Below are 23,199 nucleotides of genomic sequence, written 5' to 3'. Positions count from 1 at the left end.
CAGCACGGTGGCGCAGTGGTTAGCATTGCTGCCTCATGGTGCCGAGGCCCCAGGTTCGATTCCGGCTCTGGTTCATTGTCCTTGTGAAGTTTGCACATTCTCCCGGTAACTGCGTGGGTTTCGACCCCACAACCCAAAAGATGTGCAGGTTAGGTGGATTGACCACATTAAATTGTTCCTTAATTGGAAAAAATGAATTGGGTACTCTAAATTTATATTTAAAAAAATATTCTTCTCTGTTATTACTCCAACAAACAATGATGTTTCATCACTGGATAATGTGTCTTCCACTGTGCTGACTGATCTGGGGTTGAGCTTCGAGTAACAATTCTAAGCAAAGTGATTTTTTTTTGCATCTGGAACAAAACTTGCCAAACGCTGCACACTGTCTTAATTTGTGCCTTTGACCACATCTTTTACACATAAATACTTTGTACTGATTTTAACCTGTTTTTTGGTGTGCGAGGGGCTGAAGGAACTTTCCCGCCTTTTTTTGGAAGTTTCCAACCTTTTTGGAAAACGGGCGGCAATCGGAGTGCTTTCCTCCAAGAAGATGCCGCCATTACTCAGAAACATTTTAGAATGCTTCATTTTTTTCCAAAGATAGCTCTGATTCCCTCAGCAACCGTTCCCTCAGTTTATTTTCATTCACACCAAATTTCATCCCGAATCATGGAAAATTCCATTGCAGAAAAATTACAGGTTTTAGATTTTAACTTTAACTCAGCAATGAAATGATCTATGGACTCTTCTGTCTTCTGTAAACATGGTCTAAACACTTAGCGTTCATAGATTGCACTCTTTCTGGGGGAGCAATGTTCATCAAATCTTCGAATTACTTCGCAAAATTTTTACAATCTTCATTGTTTGCAAATTTAAACGTATAAACACAGCAATTGCTTCGGGCACTGCCGCTGTTAGGTGCATCACTATCTTACACAAATCTGATTGATCTCCTAAATTTACTGCAGTAAGAAACAGATTAAATCGCTGCTTAAACACACGGCAGTTGCTGTCCACGTTACCATGAAATCTAAGACACATTGGTGCCTTCAACGACTCCATGTTGTTCATTCTTGCAGTCTGCGAAATCTTCAAATCTCTGTGGACCTCGTGGCAGGCTTGTGCTTAATATCATTTAGTCCTAGTACCATGTAATGTTCTAATCGGTAGGCCTGATTTATATTACAAGAACACTTGTAGCTAATTCTATTAATGATTTATTAACATTAACTGTGGGACAAATATATACAAAACATCAGGTGAGCAACAGTATAAACATGCACAAGCAACCTCTCTCTCAGCTCCCTGGTCAGTCTGAGGTCACCTGACTCTAACATTCACTTATATACTAATGAGACTCCTAGTGGTCAGTCAGTGAATTATAACACAACCATGATATGACTACAGTAATTGTAATGTACAAATTGACATAATGTTTCCTTAAGGTTTGAGGTCCAATTTGATTACTGCCTCTATCTTGTTCTTTGCTTTTGATAGCAAACCTCAAGAGGTTATATAGGCCATGGAGAGGTTATGGGACATATACACCAGGCTGTCTTGAAGGGTTAAATTCTGAAGAAAGATTTTTATTTCCACATGGTAAGAAGGATAAGGAATGATGTAATTGTAGCGCATAAAGCTGCTGGGAGCATCCAGAGCATGAAGGCATCATCTTAAATTACAAGTTCATCCCTGTAAGAGTGAGATGAGGAAGCACTTTTACACAAAAATGGAAAATCCGCAACTCTGTCCTCAAAAAGACATAAATGTTTGCCCAATTCGAATTGTTCAGACTAAAATTGATTTCATTTTGATAAAAGTATCAAATAATTTGCAGAACCAAGATAGATAAAAGAGGTTAATATGCAGATCAGTCATGATCTAACTGAATGGTTCGAGAGACTGAATAGTTGAATGGTTTTGATGGGCAAATGTGAGTACTACTTGGCAAGTATTTAACTTTATCCTTGTTGGCACAGTGGAGTCCCTTAAGTGAAACCGGGGGCAATCAACACATCTTATGCTCATTGCTCTCTTCAACAAAGGTTATGACAGCAGCAGGCATGGCATAGAATTTGGTGTCACTACATTCTTGTAGTATTAAGAATGGCCTTGTCCTCTGAGAAAGGATTCCATGGGTTGAAGACAATTGAGAGTTCGCTCATAATGAAAATGAAATGAAATGAAAATCGCTTATTGTCACGAGTAGGCTTCGATGAAGTTACTGTGAAAAGTCCCTAGTCGCCACATTCCGGCGCCTGTTCGGGGAGGCTGGTACAGGAATTGAACCGTGCTGCTGGCCTGCCTTGGTCTGCTTTAAAAGCCAGCGATTTTGACACTTCACTGCAGTGTTATAGGTGCCATCTTTTGAATGAAACATAAACCTGGGGCACTGTTTCACCCTTGCGGTGCTGGCAAAAGGCTCCAAGGTACGATTAAAAGGAGAGCAGCATATTTTCCTGCCATCCAGGCCAAGATTCGTTCCTCAGCCAAAATCAACTAACCATAGATTACCTGACCATTTGTCCCCATGCAGTGACTGCCAAATGGCCCATATTTCAAAAGTTAATTATTTTTTGAGAGAAAGGTGCAATAGGCAGTAAGTGCATGTTCTTTCTTTAGTCCTGGATCAGAACTGGATTTGAATATGACCATTCCTTGGACCCTTGAAGTATATACCAGTGCAACATTGCTCGCCCATTTAGTAACACAGTCACCAAAACATTTCCTGGTAAATTAAGCAACCAATTTCTATTTTTTTCAACTGCCAGGACTATGTGCCTTCCTCCCCAATGGACAAATCTATCAACCCATACAACACAGTAGCTTCTGGTGTCATTGTACTGTTGGAAGATTTCCTGATGTGTGAATCTGGCTTTAATTGTTCACGTGACATTTTAAGTTGGGGTTTTTCTGTTGATTTATTTACTTAAGGGTGGGAGTGGATCCAAGCTTATTGACATTTGCCATTCTTTAATTCATTCCAAATATGAGACTCAGTATGCAAGGAATGCTTCTTTATGAATGCAGTATTGAACTGAGATGTAGTGGAAATAAATTAATGACAATAAAGTATGTATGCTTTATTAAAGCAAAATAGCAGACAGTACTTGTTTATATTTTAACTTCAGGGCTGAACCATCTACTGTCCACGGCTTCATTTATATTAACTGCTGGCTTTCGTTTGAAGATCACATTGTTCAAACAATATTTGGATTTGCAAACGTTTGTTGATTTTCTAGTTGTACAACCTTTCCAATAGAGAAATGGGCTTGACCAAACATTGGTTTAGAGTTTGGCATGTTGCAAATTTCCTGCCACGGTTATTTGACTTTGACACTTATGATAAATCGTACAGGTGGTGCTGAAGCCGCTGCAGTTGGTCTCAGCGCCCAGAGCGAGGGAGGGGAAGACAAGCCACTGTGCCTATTCTTGATTCCTTTCCAGTGGTGTGCTAGTCAGGGCAAGTGTGTGAATATCTGAGTAAGAATAGGGTTTGGGCTTCAGTTCCAATGCTTTCCACAATCTGTTGGGTGACGACGCTCACTGTCTCAGTTCCAATGTGAAGGACGGTCATTTGAGTTACACACAGAAGAGTAACGGCTACCTATGGACCTGTACCTCATCGATAGACGAGGAACAGAGTTGAGGGCATGAAACATACTGGCCGGGCACAGTGCTTATAGTGTTAGACAAATTCAAAACTGCCAATTTAGTGGTGAAGTTACAGAAGGAGGCTATTGGCCTACCTAGTCAGCACCGAACCCTCCAAAAGAGAACTTGACCTATCCCCGTAAACCCACCTAATCTTCGGACACTAAGGGGCAATTTAGCATGACCCGTCCATCTCACCTGCACATTTTTAGACTCTCTTGTGATCACAACACACATGTTTACACTGGTGCAAAGCAAGGGTTGAAAAAACACCAATGTGAATGGACCACCTAGGTGTTTCTTCAATTTTGGATTTAGCCTTACTTTTATGATTGGCAGCTGGTTGTTGCTGTCGGCTCTTTACTTAATATTAAAAATTTTGCCTGGCATCTAGATGTTTCAAGGTATGCACGTTGGCACACATACACGCAGTTCCATCTAGCAGGAGGCACAGAAGGCAGCATAAGGTCTGTTGGCTCTAAGTCTTGGGAAGCAGGTAAGAGTCTCAAAAAACCTGTGCAAATAGTAAGAATGCGCCATTAAACTTGTACAAAAGTTGCTCGTAAATGTATTTGAACTTTTAGACTCTTGAGAAAGACACAATTATCATTTATATCATCAAGACACAGTGACTCATTTTGAAAGAGAAGAGAATGACCAGAGCAAGCTTTAATTTGAAATCTGCAATTATTACACCTAACCGTGCAAATTCTAGAACAAGTGTCAATGAAATCTAAGGTTTAAGGTACAGTAAGAAGTCTTACAACACCAGGTTAAAGTCCAACAGGTTTGTTTCAAACACGAGCTTTCGGAGCACGGCTCCTTCTTCAGGTGAATGGAAAGGCTTGTTCCAGAAATGTTTATATAGACACAGTCAGAGATGCCCCGGAATGCGAGCACCTGCAGGCAATCAAATCATCAAAGATGCAGAGAGAGAGGTAACTCCAGGTTAAAGAGGTGTGAATTGTCCCAAGCCAGTTCAGCCGGTAGGCCTCTGCAAGTCCAGGCTTGTTGGTGGGGGCCGAATGTAATGCGACATGAATCCCAGATCCCGGTTGAGTCCGCATTCATGCGTGCGGAACTTAGCTATAAGTTTTTGCTCAGCAATTTTGCGTTGTCGCGTCTCCTGAAGGCCTCCTTGTAGAATGCTGACCCGGAGATCAGAGGCTGAATGTCCTTGACTGCTGAAGTGTTCCCCAACTGGAAGGGAACAGTCCTGCCTGTTGATAGTCGCACGATGCCCGTTTATTCGTTGTCGCAGTGTCTGCATGGTCTCGCCAATGTACCACGCTTCGGGACATCCTTTCCTGCAGCGTATGAGGTAGACTACATTGGTCGAGTCGCACGAGTATGCGCCGCGTACCTGGTGGGTGGTGTTTCCACGTGTAATGGTGGTGTCCATGTCGATGATCTGGCATGTCTTGCAGAGATTACCCTGGCAGGGTTTTGTGGTGTTGTGGTTGCTGTTCTGAAGGCTGGGTAATTTGCTGCAAACAATGGTTTGTTTGAGGTTGCGCGGTTGTTTGAAGGCCAGTAGTGGGGGTGTGGGGATGACCTTGGCAAGATGTCCATCCTCGCTGATGATGTGTTGGAGGCTGCGAAGAAGATGTCGTAGTTTCTCCGCCCCAGGAAAGTACTGGACGACGAAGGGTACTCTGTCAGTGGTGTCCCGTGTTTGTCTTCTGAGGAGGTCGGTGCGGTTTTTTGCTGTGGCGCGGTGGAACTGTCGATCAATGAGTCGAGCGCCATATCCCGTTCGTACGAGGGCATCTTTCAGCATCTGTAGGTGTCTGTTGCGCTCCTCCTTGTCTGAGCAGATCCTGTGTATACGGAGGGCTTGTCCATAGGGGATGGCTTCTTTAATGTGTTTCGGGTGAAAGCTGGAGAAGTGGAGCATCGTGAGATTATCTGTGGGGATTATCTCACGATGCTCCACTTCTCCAGCTTTCACCCGAAACACATTAAAGAAGCCATCCCCTATGGACAAGCCCTCCGTATACACAGGATCTGCTCAGACAAGGAGGAGCGCAACAGACACCTACAGATGCTGAAAGATGCCCTCGTACGAACGGGATATGGCGCTCGACTCATTGATCGACAGTTCCACCGCGCCACAGCAAAAAACCGCACCGACCTCCTCAGAAGACAAACACGGGACACCACTGACAGAGTACCCTTCGTCGTCCAGTACTTTCCTGGGGCGGAGAAACTACGACATCTTCTTCGCAGCCTCCAACACATCATCAGCGAGGATGGACATCTTGCCAAGGTCATCCCCACACCCCCACTACTGGCCTTCAAACAACCGCGCAACCTCAAACAAACCATTGTTTGCAGCAAATTACCCAGCCTTCAGAACAGCAACCACAACACCACAAAACCCTGCCAGGGTAATCTCTGCAAGACATGCCAGATCATCGACATGGACACCACCATTACACGTGGAAACACCACCCACCAGGTACGCGGCGCATACTCGTGCGACTCGACCAATGTAGTCTACCTCATACGCTGCAGGAAAGGATGTCCCGAAGCGTGGTACATTGGCGAGACCATGCAGACACTGCGACAACGAATAAACGGGCATCGTGCGACTATCAACAGGCAGGACTGTTCCCTTCCAGTTGGGGAACACTTCAGCAGTCAAGGACATTCAGCCTCTGATCTCCGGGTCAGCATTCTACAAGGAGGCCTTCAGGAGACGCGACAACGCAAAATTGCTGAGCAAAAACTTATAGCTAAGTTCCGCACGCATGAATGCGGACTCAACCGGGATCTGGGATTCATGTCGCATTACATTCGGCCCCCACCAACAAGCCTGGACTTGCAGAGGCCTACCGACTGAACTGGCTTGGGACAATTCACACCTCTTTAACCTGGAGTTACCTCTCTCTCTGCATCTTTGATGATTTGATTGCCTGCAGGTGCTCGCATTCCGGGGCATCTCTGACTGTGTCTATATAGTAAGAAGTCTTACAACACCAGGTTAAAGTCCAACAGGTTTGTTTCAAACACGAGCTTTCGGAGCACGGCTCCTTCTTCAGGTGAAGAAGGAGCCGTGCTCCGAAAGCTCGTGTTTGAAACAAACCTGTTGGACTTTAACCTGGTGTTGTAAGACTTCTTACTGTGCTCACCCCAGTCCAGCGCCGGCATCTCCACATCTGTGTCTATATAAACATTTCTGGAACAAGCCTTTCCATTCACCTGAGGAAGGTGCTGCGCTCCGAAAGCTCGTGTTTGAAACAAACCTGTTGGACTTTAACCTGGTGTTGTAAGACTTCTTACTGTGCTCACCCCAGTCCAACGCCGGCATCTCCACATCAAGGTTTAAGGTAGTATGAAACAAGCTCAAGGTAAGTCCCCAGTCCCCTCTCACACAGAAACAGCAGCAGTGAGACCTGCTTTATATGAGGATCATGTACCTACATGTACCTAAAAATAATGAGTGTTTACTTTACAGCTTCCCAAGGCATAGTGGCTTCTGCTTTTACATTCTCCAAATGAATGTCCTCTCATAAACACAGCATTGCTTGCCAGCTACAACCCAACATTTTATTCCACACAAAGGCAGCACAAGCAGAAGAGATTTTGTCTTTGCTGCAATAATTGCAGAATTATGAATAACCTTTTTGAACTCATTCAAAGAAATCTCATGAGTGGGAGGAATAACCTATAATTTCTTTCCAGTGGAAGCTGATCTGTAGCAATATACTTCACAATCAAATAACAAATAGCACGTGCACTGCCAATTATTAGAAGGAAACATGTTAAAGGTACATCTTAGGGGCTGGTTTAGCTCACTGAGCTAAATCGCTGGCTTTTAAAGCAGGCCAGCAGCACGGTTCGATTCCCGTACCAGCCTCCCTGAACAGGTGCCGGAATGTGGCGACTAGGAACTTTTCACAGTAACTTCATTGAAGCCTACGCGTGACAATAAGCGATTTTCATTTTTTCTTACCCAACATACCAATGTTAATGCCCTCCCTAAACTTCTCTTTCCTCCTTTAAGACATATCTTAAAATTTACCTCATGGATCAAGCTTTTGATCATCTGCTCTAAGATTGCCTTCTGTGACTGAGAGTCATATTTTGCTTTTCAATTATCCTTTGAAAAGCTTTGAGACTTTTAATATGTTAAACGTGCAATATAAATATATGTTAGGTGGGATTCCCTGAATAGGACTGCTGGAATGCATGTGTTCCCCGATGAGACGGAGAATCGGGTGTTGGGGGAAAATCGGGATTGGTGCTGGGCGGCGACCCGATCGCAATACTTCGACCCCCCCATGATGGCGCTGGGAATGAGGTCCATACCGCATGCCCGCAGGAGCATGCAAATAAATGAAAATGGGTCTTAATTACCCATTTGCATCTATTTAGCGGGCCCGGCGCCCTATGCTCCAGCTTCTCATCATTCTCCAGTCTGCACTTGAGTGAGCGGAGTGCACCTAGTGCTTGGAATGCACTTACTTCTCTTTGATATGGTCAATATTTATAAACATTGGGGTTTCACCACTTATGCCACTGAATCATGAAGGGAGATGAACGAATCAGAGCTGCAGATGATTTGTAGAAGCAATCTGACAGATTATTGTTTTATTGATTCATTGATTTATTCGGTGCCTTTACGGATTGATTGACAGCATAGCTAGAGAACAAAATTATTCAAAACACCCTGGGCGGAATTCTCCACTCCCGGGAAAAATCGGGAGGGCCGTCGTGAACTCGGCCGAGTTTCACGACGGCCTCGGAGGCCGCTCCTCGCCCCCTATTCTCCCCTCCTGGCGGGGCTAGGAACGGCGCTCCGTAACTCTCGGCCGCCGGGCGTCGCGCCGAGAGTGACGCGACGGCAGCGCCTCTGTGACATCTGCCGCACATGCGCAGGTTGGCCGGCTCCAACCGGGGGGCACCAGGGGATTGTGAAATTAGTCGGGGGGCCCTCCTGCGATTCTCCCACCCGGCGTGGGGAGCGGAGAATCGCGCCTCCTGTCTGCAGAAGGATAATCAGATAATGAGTAAACTATTGAACTTTGACGGTGTCTGCAGAAATTCAGACATTGTTTCATAAAATGTTTCATAAAATGTTTCATACAATGAATGGACCATTGCATTTCAGCGCATTTCGTAATAAAAATGTATCAAGTAATTAGCAACAGCAAGGTTAATGACTAGCCATGAAATAAGCACCTTGGGCGAGATTCTCTGCTATCTGGCGGGGTGCGCCGTACCGGCGCCGAGGAGTGGTGTGAACCACTCTGGCAACGGGCTGCCCGGAAGGTGCGGAATCCTCCGCACCTTCAGGGGCTAGGCCTGCGGCGGCGGGGCTGGCGCTGCGCCAGCCGGCACCGAAGGGCCTCCGCCGGCCGGTGCGAGTTGGTGCATGCGCAGAAGCGCCAGCGTGTACTGGCGTCATCCCAGCGCATGCGCAGGAGGGTTCTTCTCCGCGCCGGCCATTGCGGACCATTACACCGGCCAGCGCGGAGGGAAAGAGTGCCCCCACGGCACAGGCCTGCCCGTGGATCGGTGGGCCCCGATCGCGAGCCAGGCCACATGGGGGCCCCCCCGGGGCAAGTTATCCGTCACCCCCGAGGACTCCGCAGGCCATCCGCAGAGCCAAGTCCCTGGTGTAATATACGCCGGCGGGACTAGCTGAAAACAGGCGGCCACTTGGCACATCGCGGGGCGGAGAATCGCCAGGGCGGGAGCCACTGCCAACGGTCCGCGACCGGCGCGCGCGATTCCCGCCCCCGCCGAAAAACCGGCGCCGGAGAATACGGCAGCCATCGGCGGGTCGGCAGGGCAGGATTCACGCCGCTCCCCGATGATTCTCCGGCCCGGCAGGGGGTGTTGGAGAATCCTGCCCCTTATTCTCGTAAGGTGGCGCACATAGACATTGATTTTTTTTTCCTTTTAAAAAAAAAATTTAGAGTACCCAATTAATTTTTTCCAATTAAGGGGCAATTTTGCGTCACCAATCCACCTACTCTGCACATCTTTGGGTTGTGGGGGTGAAACCCACGCAAACACGGGGAGAATGTGCAAACTCCACACGGAGAGTGACCCAGAGCCGGTTCAAACCCGGGACCTCAGCGCCGTGAGGCAGCAGTGCTAACCCATTGCATCACCATGCTGCCCTACGTTATCACTGAATTAACTTTCATGGGCATTAGTAAATCTTAAGTAATAACCAATGATTAATCAATAAATCACCCTCTATATGACAGACATCTATTCGTACAAATCAGGAGGTCCCAGCTGAGAATTAAAAACCAATGAGAGTGAATGAGGGATTAGACCAACGATGCGAATTCCCTTAAAAGTTAGACCTCATAGTTAAGGGGTTGTTCCGAATTTAAGCTCTCGTGAATTACTTTGTTTTGAAGTAATTTCTTCATATTTTTCTTCTGCTTTGTGTTAAACGCTTTTCGCTATGTTCTGACCAGTTTATGTGTAATTTTGATCTATGTTTTTGATTCACGTCTTATGCAAGTGTATGAAGGTGAATAATAAGCAGTAAAAGTTGTATTTTGGACACCTCCAATCAACCGGACTTTTGACTCTTATTAGGAAATAGACTAAGATATCCTATAGGGTCCCAGTGGCTGGTCCCTCTATTACTGAGGTCCCTGAAGGGGTCTCCCTATTTCAGGGGTCCCCGTGGGGTTGGGGGTGGTCCCCTGTTACAAGGGTCCCTGTGGGAGGGTCTCCTATTGAACGAGTCCTGGAGGGTTTCCCGATTACATGGGTCCATGTAGGGTCTCCCTATTAAAACAGAGGGTGGTGAATCTGTGGAACTCTTTGCCACAGAAGGCTGTGGAGGCCAAATCACTGAGTGCCTTTAAGACAGAGATAGCTAGGTTCTTGATTAATAAGAGGATCAGAGGTTATGGGGAGAAGGCAGGAGAATGGGGATGAGAAAAATATCAGCCATGATTGAATGGCGGAGCAGACTCGATGGGTCGAATGGTCTAATTCTGCTCCTATGTCTTATGGGTCTCTATGTGGGGTATCCCTATGACCGGGGTGCCTGGGGGTCTACTTATTATAGGGGTCCCTATCGGGAATTTCCATATTACAGGGGTCCCTGGGGGTGGGGAGTGGGTTGGTCACCCAGTACTTTGGTATTTGGTGTGGGGGGGCACCCAGGCAAACCAGGGATAGGGACCACTGTGAGATGGGGGAGGTGGGTCATGGGTGATTTGCGGTGTGGGGGTGGTGGGGTGGCTAGCCGTGGGACCTTGCTATCGGGCCGCTTGCTCGAAATGGAGGCTCGTGATTTTTATTACGAATTATGTATAATTTGCGCTCCCAAGGAGACCGTAAAGCGGTTGCAATTTAACTCTGGCGGGGGATCATAAACGGAGAATCCCACCCATTGTTTTTGGAGCATAAAACAGAGGCGCACAATTCGGCCATTCAGCCCATCAAGTCTCTATGTGGGGTATCCCTATTACCCGGTCCCTATTGATCTGTCAATCAAGAAGCATGACTGATCTGATAATCCTCAACTCCACTTTTCCACCATATTCCCATAATCCTTGATTTCATTACTGATGAAAAATATGTTCATCTCAGCCTTGAACGTAATTAACGAACCAGACTCTACAGCTCTCTGAGGTAAAAAATTCCACAGATTCACGACCTTCAGAGAGAAGAAATCCCCCTCATCGCTGTCATAAATGAGTAACCCCTTACTCTGAGATTATGCCCTCTGGCCCCAGACTCTCCCACAAGGGGAAACAACCTCTCAGCATCTACCCCGTCAATCCCTGAGAATCCAATATGTCTCAATAAGGTCGCCTCTCATTCTTCTAAACTCCGCTGAGTACAGGCCCAACCAACTCAATCTCTCCTCACAGGAAAATCCTTCCATACCCAGGATCAACCTCGTGAACATTCTCTGGACTGCCTTCAATGTCAGTATAGCTTTCCTTTGAGTGAAGAGTGCAGAATGACCTTTTCCAATTATTGGTTTTTATTTCCAGATACAAGCACCTTATTTGGAAGTCCCCTCAACAGTCATCAGTAGTTCACCGGTCATGAATCTCAAATCACCCCTGAACTTTCCAGGTGAGTAGCGCTATATAAATGCAAGTATTTATGTTCTACCCACTTTCTTCCACTGAAAAATGGAGAGTAACAAAATGTCTCAAAACTATTGGCGTTTTGAAATAGTCATTCAATCCTTTGGATTCCAAATAGTGATGCTTAACTTAACTGCAATCTACCCACTTTGTGGATTAATTGGGGGATGAATTTACACCTTGGTCCTTGAGTTGCACGTCCAGGGTGCAGATTGTGTAAAAAAGGAGATAATAATCAGGGCAACACGGTAGCATAGTGGTTAGCAGAATTGCTTCACAGCTCCAGGGTCCCAGGTTTGATTCCGGCTTGGGTCATTGCCTGTGTGGAGTCTGCACGTTCTCCCCGTCTGTGCGTGGGTTTCCTCCGGGTGCTCCGGTTTCCTCCCACAGGTTAGATGGGCAGGTTACGTGGATTGGCCATGATTGGCCCTTAGTGTCCAAAATTGCCCTTAGTATTGGGTGGGGTTATGGGGATAGGGTGGAGGTGTTGACCTTGGGTAGGGTGCTCTTTCCAAGAGCCAGTGCAGACTCGATGGGCCAAATGGCCTCCTTCTGCACTGTAAATTCTATGATAATGAGGCAATTGTCCACTTTACATCTCTTCCCCTTTTATTTCCAGTTGAGGTATTTCTATGCAAGTCAAAATCCACCCTCAGGCTCAGAGATATAAGATTATTGTTTGCGTGCACCATACAGTGCTCTCTTGCTCCCTTTACAATTAAATTGATATGTTTACATGCAAAGATAATTCTTTCACTTCATTACTACTTTGATATTCTGTTTCTTATTCACTGGTGAGAGAAGAAGTTGATTAGAGATCTGGCGATGTAACGTGCACCACGAATAAAGTCAAAAGGTGTTCGACATGAATTACAAGAGAGTTTTAGATAACTGTAGAATTTGAAATGGAGTTGATCAGGGCTTAAGAGTTTGACTTTCATGATTTTGTTTCACAGGAGTGTAAAAACGACCGTGGAAAAGAGTTCCTGCTCCATTTACACTTCATTAGATTGATTAGTGAATCATAATCCTGCAATTTTTAGAGCCCGTATTTCAGAGTTCTTGGTGAGGTGAGCAAGAGCATTTGATTATGGAAACATGATGGGTGGGATTTTCTGCCCGCCCCCCCCCCCCCCTCCTCCTCCTGCCGACCCCTCCGCGGCATGTTTTGCAGCAGACTGTCCACGGCGGGAGTTTCCTGTCCTGACGCTGTCTTTTCCTGTTGCTCGCACCCTCCACCTTCCCTGGAAACCCTGGAAGATCCCACCGGAGGGAACGGCCAGAAAATTCCAGCCCATGCGTCGCACAACTGCGGGATTGCATCTTGCAGCTCTATATTCAGCTACTTGACTGCAGAAGCCAAAGCTTACACACAAATCATTTGCAACTCGAGGAGCAATTTTGCAGCCTAAAAGCATGTGCACTCAATGTTGGATGGTCCAGATGTAAGTGGATTGATTAAACACCAGAAAGTATGTGAAGATTTAAATTCCTGATAGTCTTTAAGTGCTCTTTTACTTGTGACCCTTGAGGCAAACCCAATCAGTTTTGGTGATGATGCGCTCAATACATATGATGCAACAGGCCCAACACTTGCCTGCGGTGTCATGTGAGAGTACCCTTAAGAAATAGATGTTTATCAAATAGCTGTAGTGGATATACCTTTAAGAAATAGGTGTTTATCAAATAGCTGCAGTGATGTCAGTGTGTGGGTGGAGCTGAGCTGTGACTCTTTTTACTTTCGCTTTGAGCAAAAAGCTGGTGTGTGTCTGTGAGTTTTAGTTTTGTTTTCAGAGTGGAGAGCTGCAGTGAAAACAAGCAGATGTGTATGGCTATCTCTACAAGCTAAAGAATGTTCATTCTGTAGAGAATTTAAACCTGCTGTCTTTCTGTAAAAAGGGTCTTTTAGACTTATGGATGTTGTTAGGAAAGTTAAGAAGGGTTATTTATAGAATATTGTATCTGTGGAAATTATTGGTGTTGATAGTTGTTAATATGTTTACTGTGGGTTTATAAAGTGTTATCTGGATTCATAAATAAACATGGTTTTGTTTTAAAAGTACTTTAGATCTCTGTTGCATCACACATGTAAAATAGGCTCTTGTGCTCCCCATAACCACAATCTATTAAAAGTCATGGGTCAGGTGAACTCCATGATATACTTTGGAGTTTTCTAAACCCTGGCCCATAACAGTGGCTAAGACTGAAGTCATTAACAGTACATTCTGGAGAAATGCATTTTTAAAAATGCATCTTCACACACACTTTTTTTCCCTTTGGGGAATAGTGGGAAGTGGCGGAAGGATTCCTGAGCTGATTAGCAGCCCGTTGAACTGCATTCCGAACGCGCCTTCCATGGCCAACACGTCCTGGCTGTTAAACGTGAACCTGAAGCTTCTGCTAGTTGTTAATAATCGCTGCCCACACTCACATGTGTAGAATGCTCATATAAGCACAAGTGTATGTTTTGTGTGTTTCATTGTGGTGTGTTGTATATGTGTTGCGCATTGCATTGTGTGTTGTATGTGTGTGCATGTTGCATTGTGTGTGTATGTTTTGTGTATTGCATTGTGCGCGTGTGTATGTTTTGTGCATTGTATTGTGTGTGCTTATGTTTCGTGCATTACATTGTGTGTGTGTATGTATTGCACGTTACATTGTGTGTGTATGTTTTATGCATTGAATTGTGTGTATATATGTTATCTTTGTAGCATAATGCGTGTGAGTGTGCATTTTTCTGTGTTGTATAGTGCACTTGCGTGTGTGCATGTTTTCGTTGCATAGTGCATGTGAGTGCACATGTTTTCTGTATTGTATAGTGCACGTGTGTGCGTGCATGTTTTCTGTGTTGCGCAGTGCATGTGTGGGTGGCATGGTAGCACAGTTAGCACTGTTGCTTCACAGCATCAGGGACCCAGGTTCGATTCCTAGCTTGGGTCACTGTCTGTGTGGAGTCTGCACGTTTTCATCATGTATGCGTAGGTTTCCTCCGGGTGCTCCGGTTTCCTCCAACAAACCCCGAAAGACGTGCTGTTAGGTGAATTGGACACTCTGAATTCTCCCTCAGTATACCCGAACAGGCGCCGGAGTGTGGCGACTGGGAGATTTTCACAGTAACTTCATTGCAGTGTTAATGTGAGCCTACTTGAGACACTAACAAAGAATGTAGCCACCTGGGGTGACCACTGCCTGACACAAAATGGAAGACTGCAAGGAATGCAGGGAAAATGGACATGTTGTAAAAAGCAAGCAGCTTGCAAAGTGCTTGTATATTTGGACTGCTGCAGAAACCAGTTTTGACTGCTGCAGAAACCAGACAGCACTATGAAAAGAAAGAGTTAGCATTAATGAGGCAATACTGGGCGATCCCCAGGCACAATGGAAACAAGTTAAACACAAATCGATACATTGAATGGAAGGCCAGACTTCTCGGCGCCAAGGGAAGTCCAAAACAATAAGTCCCAAGAACCGCCCCAGTGACCGAGGAACTGCCCCATTATTGGGGAATTCAAATCAATCGATTGGGAAGAGACCCAATCGATTGCGAGTGAATAGAGGGTCCGCCCAGACCCTGAGAGAGGTATAAAACAGAGACCCCGACCCCAGCTCTCTCTCTCTGCCAGCCTCTCCTTGACCAACCAGCCCTCCCAGCAGAACACCGTTGCAGCAGAAGAACCTTGAGGAGGAGAGGCCTGGACAGTAGCCGCCAACAAGTAAGTCACAATGCATGTTACGAGAGTAGACACTCCTGACCCCCTATAGTCCATAACTACTGGAAGCCTGCGGACCCAGGACAAAGCTAGAAGCCGTTGTCCCCTGATCCGGCAGTCCCCTTACCCAGATAAGTATTTGGCCTATTAGCGGTAGGATTAGCCTAGTCTTATAGTTTTATATGCATGATTAGTAGATTACTGTAATATAATAAACGTGTCTTGTTTGAACTTACTAATTGGTGTATGGTTTTATTGCTCTGAACTTGACCTTGAAACTTGTGGCGGTATCTTAACGATACCTGGCGACTCTAGAGCTAAGGAACGAAACAGAGCCAAATTGAGTGTTAAGCACACTCACCCAGAACGAGCAACAAGATTATTATTATGTTTTGCGCATTACATTGTGTGTGTATGTATTGTGCATTGCAATGTGTGTGTGTACGTATTGTGCATTGCATTGTGTGCAGGTGTATGTTTCATGCATTGCATTGTGAATATATGTATGTTTTGTGTGTTGCATGGTATGTGTGTGTATGTTTTGTTTAACTCTTACCAACTTTTTTGAACAACTTTTATTGGCTTTTCTCATATTTATAAACAGTTGTTACTTATATACATTATATTTTTCTTGCCCATGCTAATTTGCTTTATTTTACAGATAGGTTTGTTTTGTCCTTCATTTGACTAACTGTACGTCCATTTTGTTGCCCTCTGGATCGGTCTATGATATCCCCCCTTCCTCCTCTACCCCCCTCCCCCATTGGTTTCAGCACCCTTCCTCTTCTCTTGTGGTTTCCCCATTTTCCTCCCCCCCACGCCTGGTTGAGCAGTCCTTCGATTCTTCATTTTTTTTCCCCCTGGCTTACTCCTCGTTGCTGGCCTCGAACAGGTTTTGGAATCCGGGAAGCTTTCCTCTGACCCTCAGATGGCGTACTTAATCTTCTCCAGGTGGAGAAATTCCGAGAGGTCAGCGAGCCAGTCTGCAGCTTTGGGTGGTGCTGCCAATCGCCAGCTGAGCAGAATTGTCCGGCATGCGATTAGGGAAGCGAAAGCAAGGGCGTTGGCCCCCTTCCCCATGTGTAACTCTGGCTGCTCTGATACCCCGAAGATTGCCACTGTCGGGCATGGCTTCACCCTCACCCCCACATCCTTGGACATTGACTCGGAGAAGGCTGTCCAGAACCCAGCAAGCTTGGGGGCAAGCCCAAAACATGTGGCTGTGGTTGGCCGGGCCCCACTGGCACCGCTCACATTTGTCCTTCACCTCCGGGAGGAACCTGCTCATTCCGGTTCTGGTCAGGTGCGCTCTGTGGGCCACTTTGAGCTGCATTAGGCTTAGCCTTGCGCTGGAGGAGGTGGAGCTTACCCTGCTCAGTGCTTCGGTCCAGATTCCCCATCCTATGTCTGTCCCCAGTTTGTCCTCCCATTTTTGTCTGATCACGCCCAGAGGTGTTTGGGCTCTGTTCAGTAGCTGTCCATATATTTTCCCACATAGCCCCCCCTTCTCGCAGCTTGTGCCTATCAGGTCCACTAGTAGTGTGCTTTCTGGTGCCCTGGGGTACCCTCTTGCCTCTTTGCGGAGGAAGTGCTTTATTTGGAGGTGTCTCAATTCCTGTCCTTTTGCTAGTTTCCACTTCCTCATCAGTTCATCAAGTGTCGCCAGTCTGCGCCCTACGCAGAAGTCCACGACCGTCAGTATGCCCCCGTCCCGCCTCCATCTTTTGAAGGTGGTATCTAACATGGCTGGGGGGAATCTGTGATTGCTGCTGATGGGGGCCATAGGGGACATTTTGGTTATCCCGAAGTGCTGTCTCAACTGTGTCCACGTTCTCAGCGTGGCCGCTACCAATGGGCCCGTTGTGTACCTTGTTGAGGAGGATGGGAGTGCTGCTGTGACCAGGGCCTGGAGGGTTGTTCCTTTACAGGATGCCTCCTCCATTTGTACGCAATCTGTGTCCGGTTCTTGTACCCATCCCCTCACTCTTTCTGCCGTTGCTGCCCAGTGGTAGTATTGTAGGTTTGGTAGAGCCAGGCCCCTCTGACTTTCCCTCTTTGCAGTGTCAGTTTGGGAATTCTCAGGTTATTACCCCCCCCCCCCCCCCCCACACACAAACACTATGATTAGCCTGTCTATGTTTTGGAAAAAGGCCTTGGGGGTGAAGATCGGGATGGATCTAAACCGGAAGAGGAATATGGCAGTACGTTCATCTTGATCGTCTGCACTCTTCCCGCCAGGGAGAGTGGGAGTGAGCCCCACCGTTGAAGGTCTTTTCTTACTTCCTCCATCAGGCTGGTCAGGTTCCACTTGTGGATCTGTGTCCAGTCTCTGGCTATCTGGATCCCCAGGTAACGGACTCAGTTCTGGGCCGTTTTAAACGGGAGCCCCTTCAGCTCTGTCCCTCCCCCTTTTGGGTTCACTGGGAATGTCTCGCTTTTGCCCAGGTTAAGTTTGTAGCCTGAGAAGGTTCCAAACTCTTTCAGTATTTGCAGCATTGCTTTCAGTCCCTCCTGTGGCTTCGAGACATAGAGGAGCAGGTCATCTGCATAGAGTGAAATTCTGTGCTCTCTGTCTCCTCTCCGGATTCCCTTCCAGCATTTTGCGTCCCGCAGGGCTATCACCAGGGGATGTGTATGTTTTGTGTGTTGCACTGTGTGTGTATGTTTTGTGCATTGTATTGTGCATTTTTATAGAGACATAGAGTCATAGATGTTTACAGCATGGAAACAGGCCCTCGGGCCCAGCTTGTCCATGCCGCCCAGTTTCTATCACTAAGCTAGTCCCACTTTCCCGCATTTGGCCAATATCCCTCTATACACACCCTGCCCATGTAACTTCCAACTGTTTTTTAAAGGAAAAAATTGTATGTTTTGTGCATTGCATTGTGTGTGTGTTTTGTGCATTGCATTGTGTGTGTGTGTATACATTTTATGCATTGCATTGTGTTTGTATGTGTTGTGCATTGCATAGTGTGTGTATATGTTTCCTGAACTGCATTGTGTGTGTGTGTTTTGTGTGTTGAATTGTGTATGTTTTGTGTATTGTATTGTGTGTGCATTATTGCTTTTTGCATTGCATTGTGTGTGTATATTTTGTGTGTGTTTATATTTTTGAGCATTGCATGTGTGTAGGTGTATGTTTCGTTCATTGCATTGTGAATATGTGGATGTTTTGTGCATTGCATTGTGTGTATATGCTTTGTGTGTTGCATTGTGCGCGTGTGTTTTCTGTGTCGCATTGAGTGTGTGTATGTTTTGTGCGTCACATTTTGTTTGTCTATGTTTTGTGCTCTGCATTGTGTGTTTTCTGTGGTGCATTGTGTGCGTATATATTTTGTGTATAGCATTGTAAATATGTGTATGTTTTGTGTGTTGCATTGTGTGTATGTTTTGTGCATTGCATTGTGTCTGTATGTTTTGTGCATTGCATTGTGTGTGTACATTTTGTCATTGCATTGTGTGTGCATGTATTGTGCATTGCATCATGTGTGTGTATGTTTCCTGCATTGCATTGTGTGTGTGTGTTTCTTGTGTTGCATTGTGTCTATGTGTATGTTTTGTGCATTGTATTGTATGTGCATGCTTGCTTTATGCATTGCATTGTGTTATCATGTTTTGTGCATGTTTATGTTTTGCGCATTGCATTGTACATATACGTATCGTGCGTGCATTGCATTGTGCATGTATATATTGTGCATTGCATTGTGTGTGTATATTTTGTGCATATCATTATGTATGCATGTGATTTTGTGTGTTACATTGTGTGTGTGTATGTTCTGTGTGTTGCATAGTGTGTGTGTGCATGTTCATATCTCACCATTCAAGAAAATATTCTGATTTATCATCCTTGTGTACAGAAGTGGGTGACATCACTCTTCGTGGAGCATTTACCATAATGCAATGGAATTATCTTGCATTCTACTCTCTATATTCTAAACATTGGGCAGGATTGTAAATGTGTTTTAATCATGTTCTAATAAAGTTGATCAAATCTGGTTGCCTGTTCACTCGCTATTTTACTTCATTGCATACATATTTGGGGCGTCACTGTAGCAGAGTGATTAGCACTGTTGCTTCACAGTGCCTGTGACACAGGTTCGATTCCCGGCTTGGGTCGCTGGCTGCGGAATATGCACGTTCTCCCCGTGTCTGCGTGGGTTTCCTCCGGGTGCTCCGGTTTCCTCCCACAAGACCCGAAAGACATGCTTGTTTGGTGATTTTGACATTCTGAATTCTCCCTCCGTTTACCCAAACAGGTGCCGTAGTGCGGCGACGAGGGGATTTTCACAGTAACTTCATTGCAGTGTTAATGTAAGCCTACTTGTGACACTATTAAAGATTATTATTATTTCAATACCCAAACTTATTAACAAATCAATCAATGCGCACCCTGAATCAATGCAACCAATTCAGGAAGCCCAGTTGCGACATTTCTGAAAATGTCACTCAAATACATGCAAACCTGACTGACAATTAAAGATAAAGTGGGAATCAAAAGGTTGAAAGGAATGGCGATTCAAGGTAAAAGAATTTGGAGAGCTGGTCAAGGCTTGGTGGAAAAGTTGAATTGTGAAGAGTTTTTTAAGAGAGGAAAAGAGGAGAGGGTTTAAAGATGAGATTTGAGAATATGGGGCCAAATTGGCTAAAGGCCTGTCCACTGAAGGTGGCACAAAAGCAAGGGGCTATGCACAGAAAATAAAGAAATGTTAGTTTTGCATTTATATAACACCTGTCAGAACAGCAGGACTCCCAAAGGCAACATTGCACTTAGAAGTACAGTGGCTGTTCCAAAGTATCAGATGGAGTAACTAATCTGCTCTGCATGGCGCCACAATGTGCAATGAAATTAACGGCCAGGTAATTTATTTTAATGATGTTGGTTGAGGGGTAAATATTGGCCAGAACATTAGAAGAACTCTCTTGTTCTGCCTGCAATAGTGTCATGGGAGCTTTCATCACCAAATGAGTATCCACGCTGTTCAATGTCTTGTCCAGTACCTGTCCTGAAGTGTTAGTTGAGATTATGTATTCGACTCTGAGAAGGATGCTTCAACTTTCTGGTCGAGGTGAAGGTCCTCTAAAGATTGATGCCTTGCTTTGTTGTGTTCTGCTTCTTCATGTAGCATAAGCTGCTTCCTTGATGTATGCTCTGACAAAGGAAGGTTCAGGCTTGGAGATAGGTTCAAAACATTTATTGAACAGTTAACAATTCTCCTACTTGAGTTCGACTCTCCTGCTAATCTTGCTTCATTGTCTGATTTGGACTCTTTTTTACTCTATGCTTGTGGTAGCGATGCAGTATGTCATCTGCATTGTCCGACCTGAACTGTTTCTTGTGATTGCGATATTGATGCCGTATGTCAGCTGACTTGAAAGCTGGTCTGCTTGTTCGTAGTGTAGCAAACATGAATTTGTAAGATGCATCATGCCATGGTATGTCTGCACACTTGCCATTGTCTTGAGCTGTGCTGTCACAGTGTCCTGCAGTCGCAGAGTTGTACCATGTCGTACCAGGTGTTGTTCCAGTGTTGTTGTTTTTGTCGTGCTTGTTGTTGATGTTGGTGCTTTTGGTACGCTTCTTGTTGTTGTCTTTGTGGTTGTTTTCGTAGGTTTTGTTGTGTTCGTTGTGCTCAATGACCACACCGAGTGGAGAATTCGAGTCCTTCACAAAGTTACTTGTGTCAGCGTCCTTTGTGGCATCTGCTGTCTCATTGAGTGTGCCGTCTCTGATTCCTCGGTGCTCCCAGCCTGGAGCCATGTCCGGTTCACTGGAATCATCTTTGGCTTGTCGATGCTCCCCGTCTGGAGTCCTTTCTGGTTCACCTGAATCAGCTTTGGTTTCTTGACACTCCTGGTATGGGAATTGTCGCACATAGAGTGGGTATACCTTCAGAGTCTTCTTGTCGGTTAGATAAGCTGGGTAGACTGTCAGTCTTCTTCTGGTGGCTCAAATAATCTGGGTAGACTGTCATACTCTTTTTGTTGTTCACGTGAGCATGGTAGACTGTCATAGTCATTTTGCTGTGCACTTGAGCGTGGCAGACTTGCATCGTCTGCAGCTGGTTGCTCAGATAAGGTTGCTAGACCCTCATGGTCTTGTTCCTCATGGTCGTGCGTTGCTTCCATCATGGAGTCTGTCAACAAACTGGCTGTGGAGGCTTGTATCGCTCTCTCTGTGGAGTCTGGCATTGTTCCCTGTGTGGAGTCATGCAGTGGTCTCGCTGTGGAATCGGTCTGTGCGCTGTCAACGGAGTCATGCAGTGGTCTAGCTGTGGAGTCTTTCTGTGTTCTCTGAGTGGAGACGTGCAGTGGTCCCGCTGTGGAGTCTGTCATTGCTTTCTTTGTGGAGTCGGGGACTCTTCGTGGTGCGTGGACCACCCTCTGTGTGGAGTCGGGGACTCTTCGTGGTGCGTGGACCACTGGTGTGGCATCAGGCCGCTCTCTGTGGGCTTGTACCTCTCTATGTCTCTTGGCGCCAGGCCGAGCTCAGAGGGCTTGTACCTCTCTCTGTCTCTTGGCGCCAGGCCGAGCTCAGAGGGCTTGTACCTCTCTCTGTCTCTTGGTATCAGGCCGCTCTCTGTGGGCTTGTACCGCTCTCTGTCTCTTGGTGTCAGGCCGCAGCAGAATCCTGTACTTCTGGGTTAGGATGTCGTCTATGCTGGGCTGAGGATCCTCAAATCCAAAGAACTCGTTCATGTCTGTGTCGGATTCTTCACTGTACAACACATCTCATTGCGGTTTGGATTTGGTACTGAGGTCGCCACGTCCAATGGTGAAATCACCATCTGAGTCGTAGTCTTCAAGGACCATATCATCACTTTCTGTGTCGGAGCTGTCATTGTGCTCGCGATGTCCAAAGAAGAAATCAACATCTGAGTCATAATCTTCAAGGATCAAATCATTTCTTTGGGCAGTGCTAACTGCTTGTTGCAAAGTTCTGCGGAGGTTACTTTCAGCTACTGGTCGAAGTTCAGGCATTGTGCTGTCACTCCAGGTGAAAGAATTGTATTTTACGGCTTTAAATTTTTTTCCCCTTATTTTCAGGCATTTCCTCTTTAAGTGGGTGTGGTCTGGGGTCTCTGACATCATGATGCTTGTGACATAGAGCGTAGGAATGGATTGTGCATGCGCAGATCGCTTTTCCTTTACTTTGAGCCTTTTTCGCATGCGCGAACACCGTTCTGCCGATTCACGTCTTTTGGGGAACTGCGCATGTGCGGCTCCTTTTGTAAGATGGCCGCCAATCGAAATCGCCGTTTGCTGCTGTTGCAGGCCTACCTTTGCCTCGTGGTGAGTATTGGCGCCTCTTTTACCGATCTCTTTTGTGTTTTCCTCGCAGTATTTTTCAAACTTGTCCAGGACTGTCTGGAAGTCTCTCTTGTCTTGCCCTTTGGAGTTCTTGAAGGTCTTGAAGATTTCTACTGCACTTTCACCCGCAATGGTGAGCAGAAGCTTTATTTTCTCTGCATCCGCCACGCCATCTAGGTCGGATGCCACCATGTAAATCTCAAATCTCTGTTTGAATGCATGCCAGTTGGCACTGAGATTGCCGTGGTACCTGAGCTGTTGAGGAACCGGAATCTCGAACATCTTGCCTGGGTGCTGTTGCTGGTAGTCACGGATCTTGAGTTGAACTATATAGATTCAACAGGCACTCCTGGAACCATGTTGTGCTATGCTTCTTCATGTAGCAGAAGCTGCTTCCTTGATGTATGTCAGACTTGGAGATAGATTTAACACTTAACAAT

This window comes from Scyliorhinus canicula, chromosome 1 (genome assembly GCF_902713615.1).
Source record: "Scyliorhinus canicula chromosome 1, sScyCan1.1, whole genome shotgun sequence".
In the NCBI taxonomy this organism is placed as follows: Eukaryota; Metazoa; Chordata; class Chondrichthyes; order Carcharhiniformes; family Scyliorhinidae; genus Scyliorhinus; species Scyliorhinus canicula.
Note: the sequence above shows the minus strand (reverse complement) of the source record.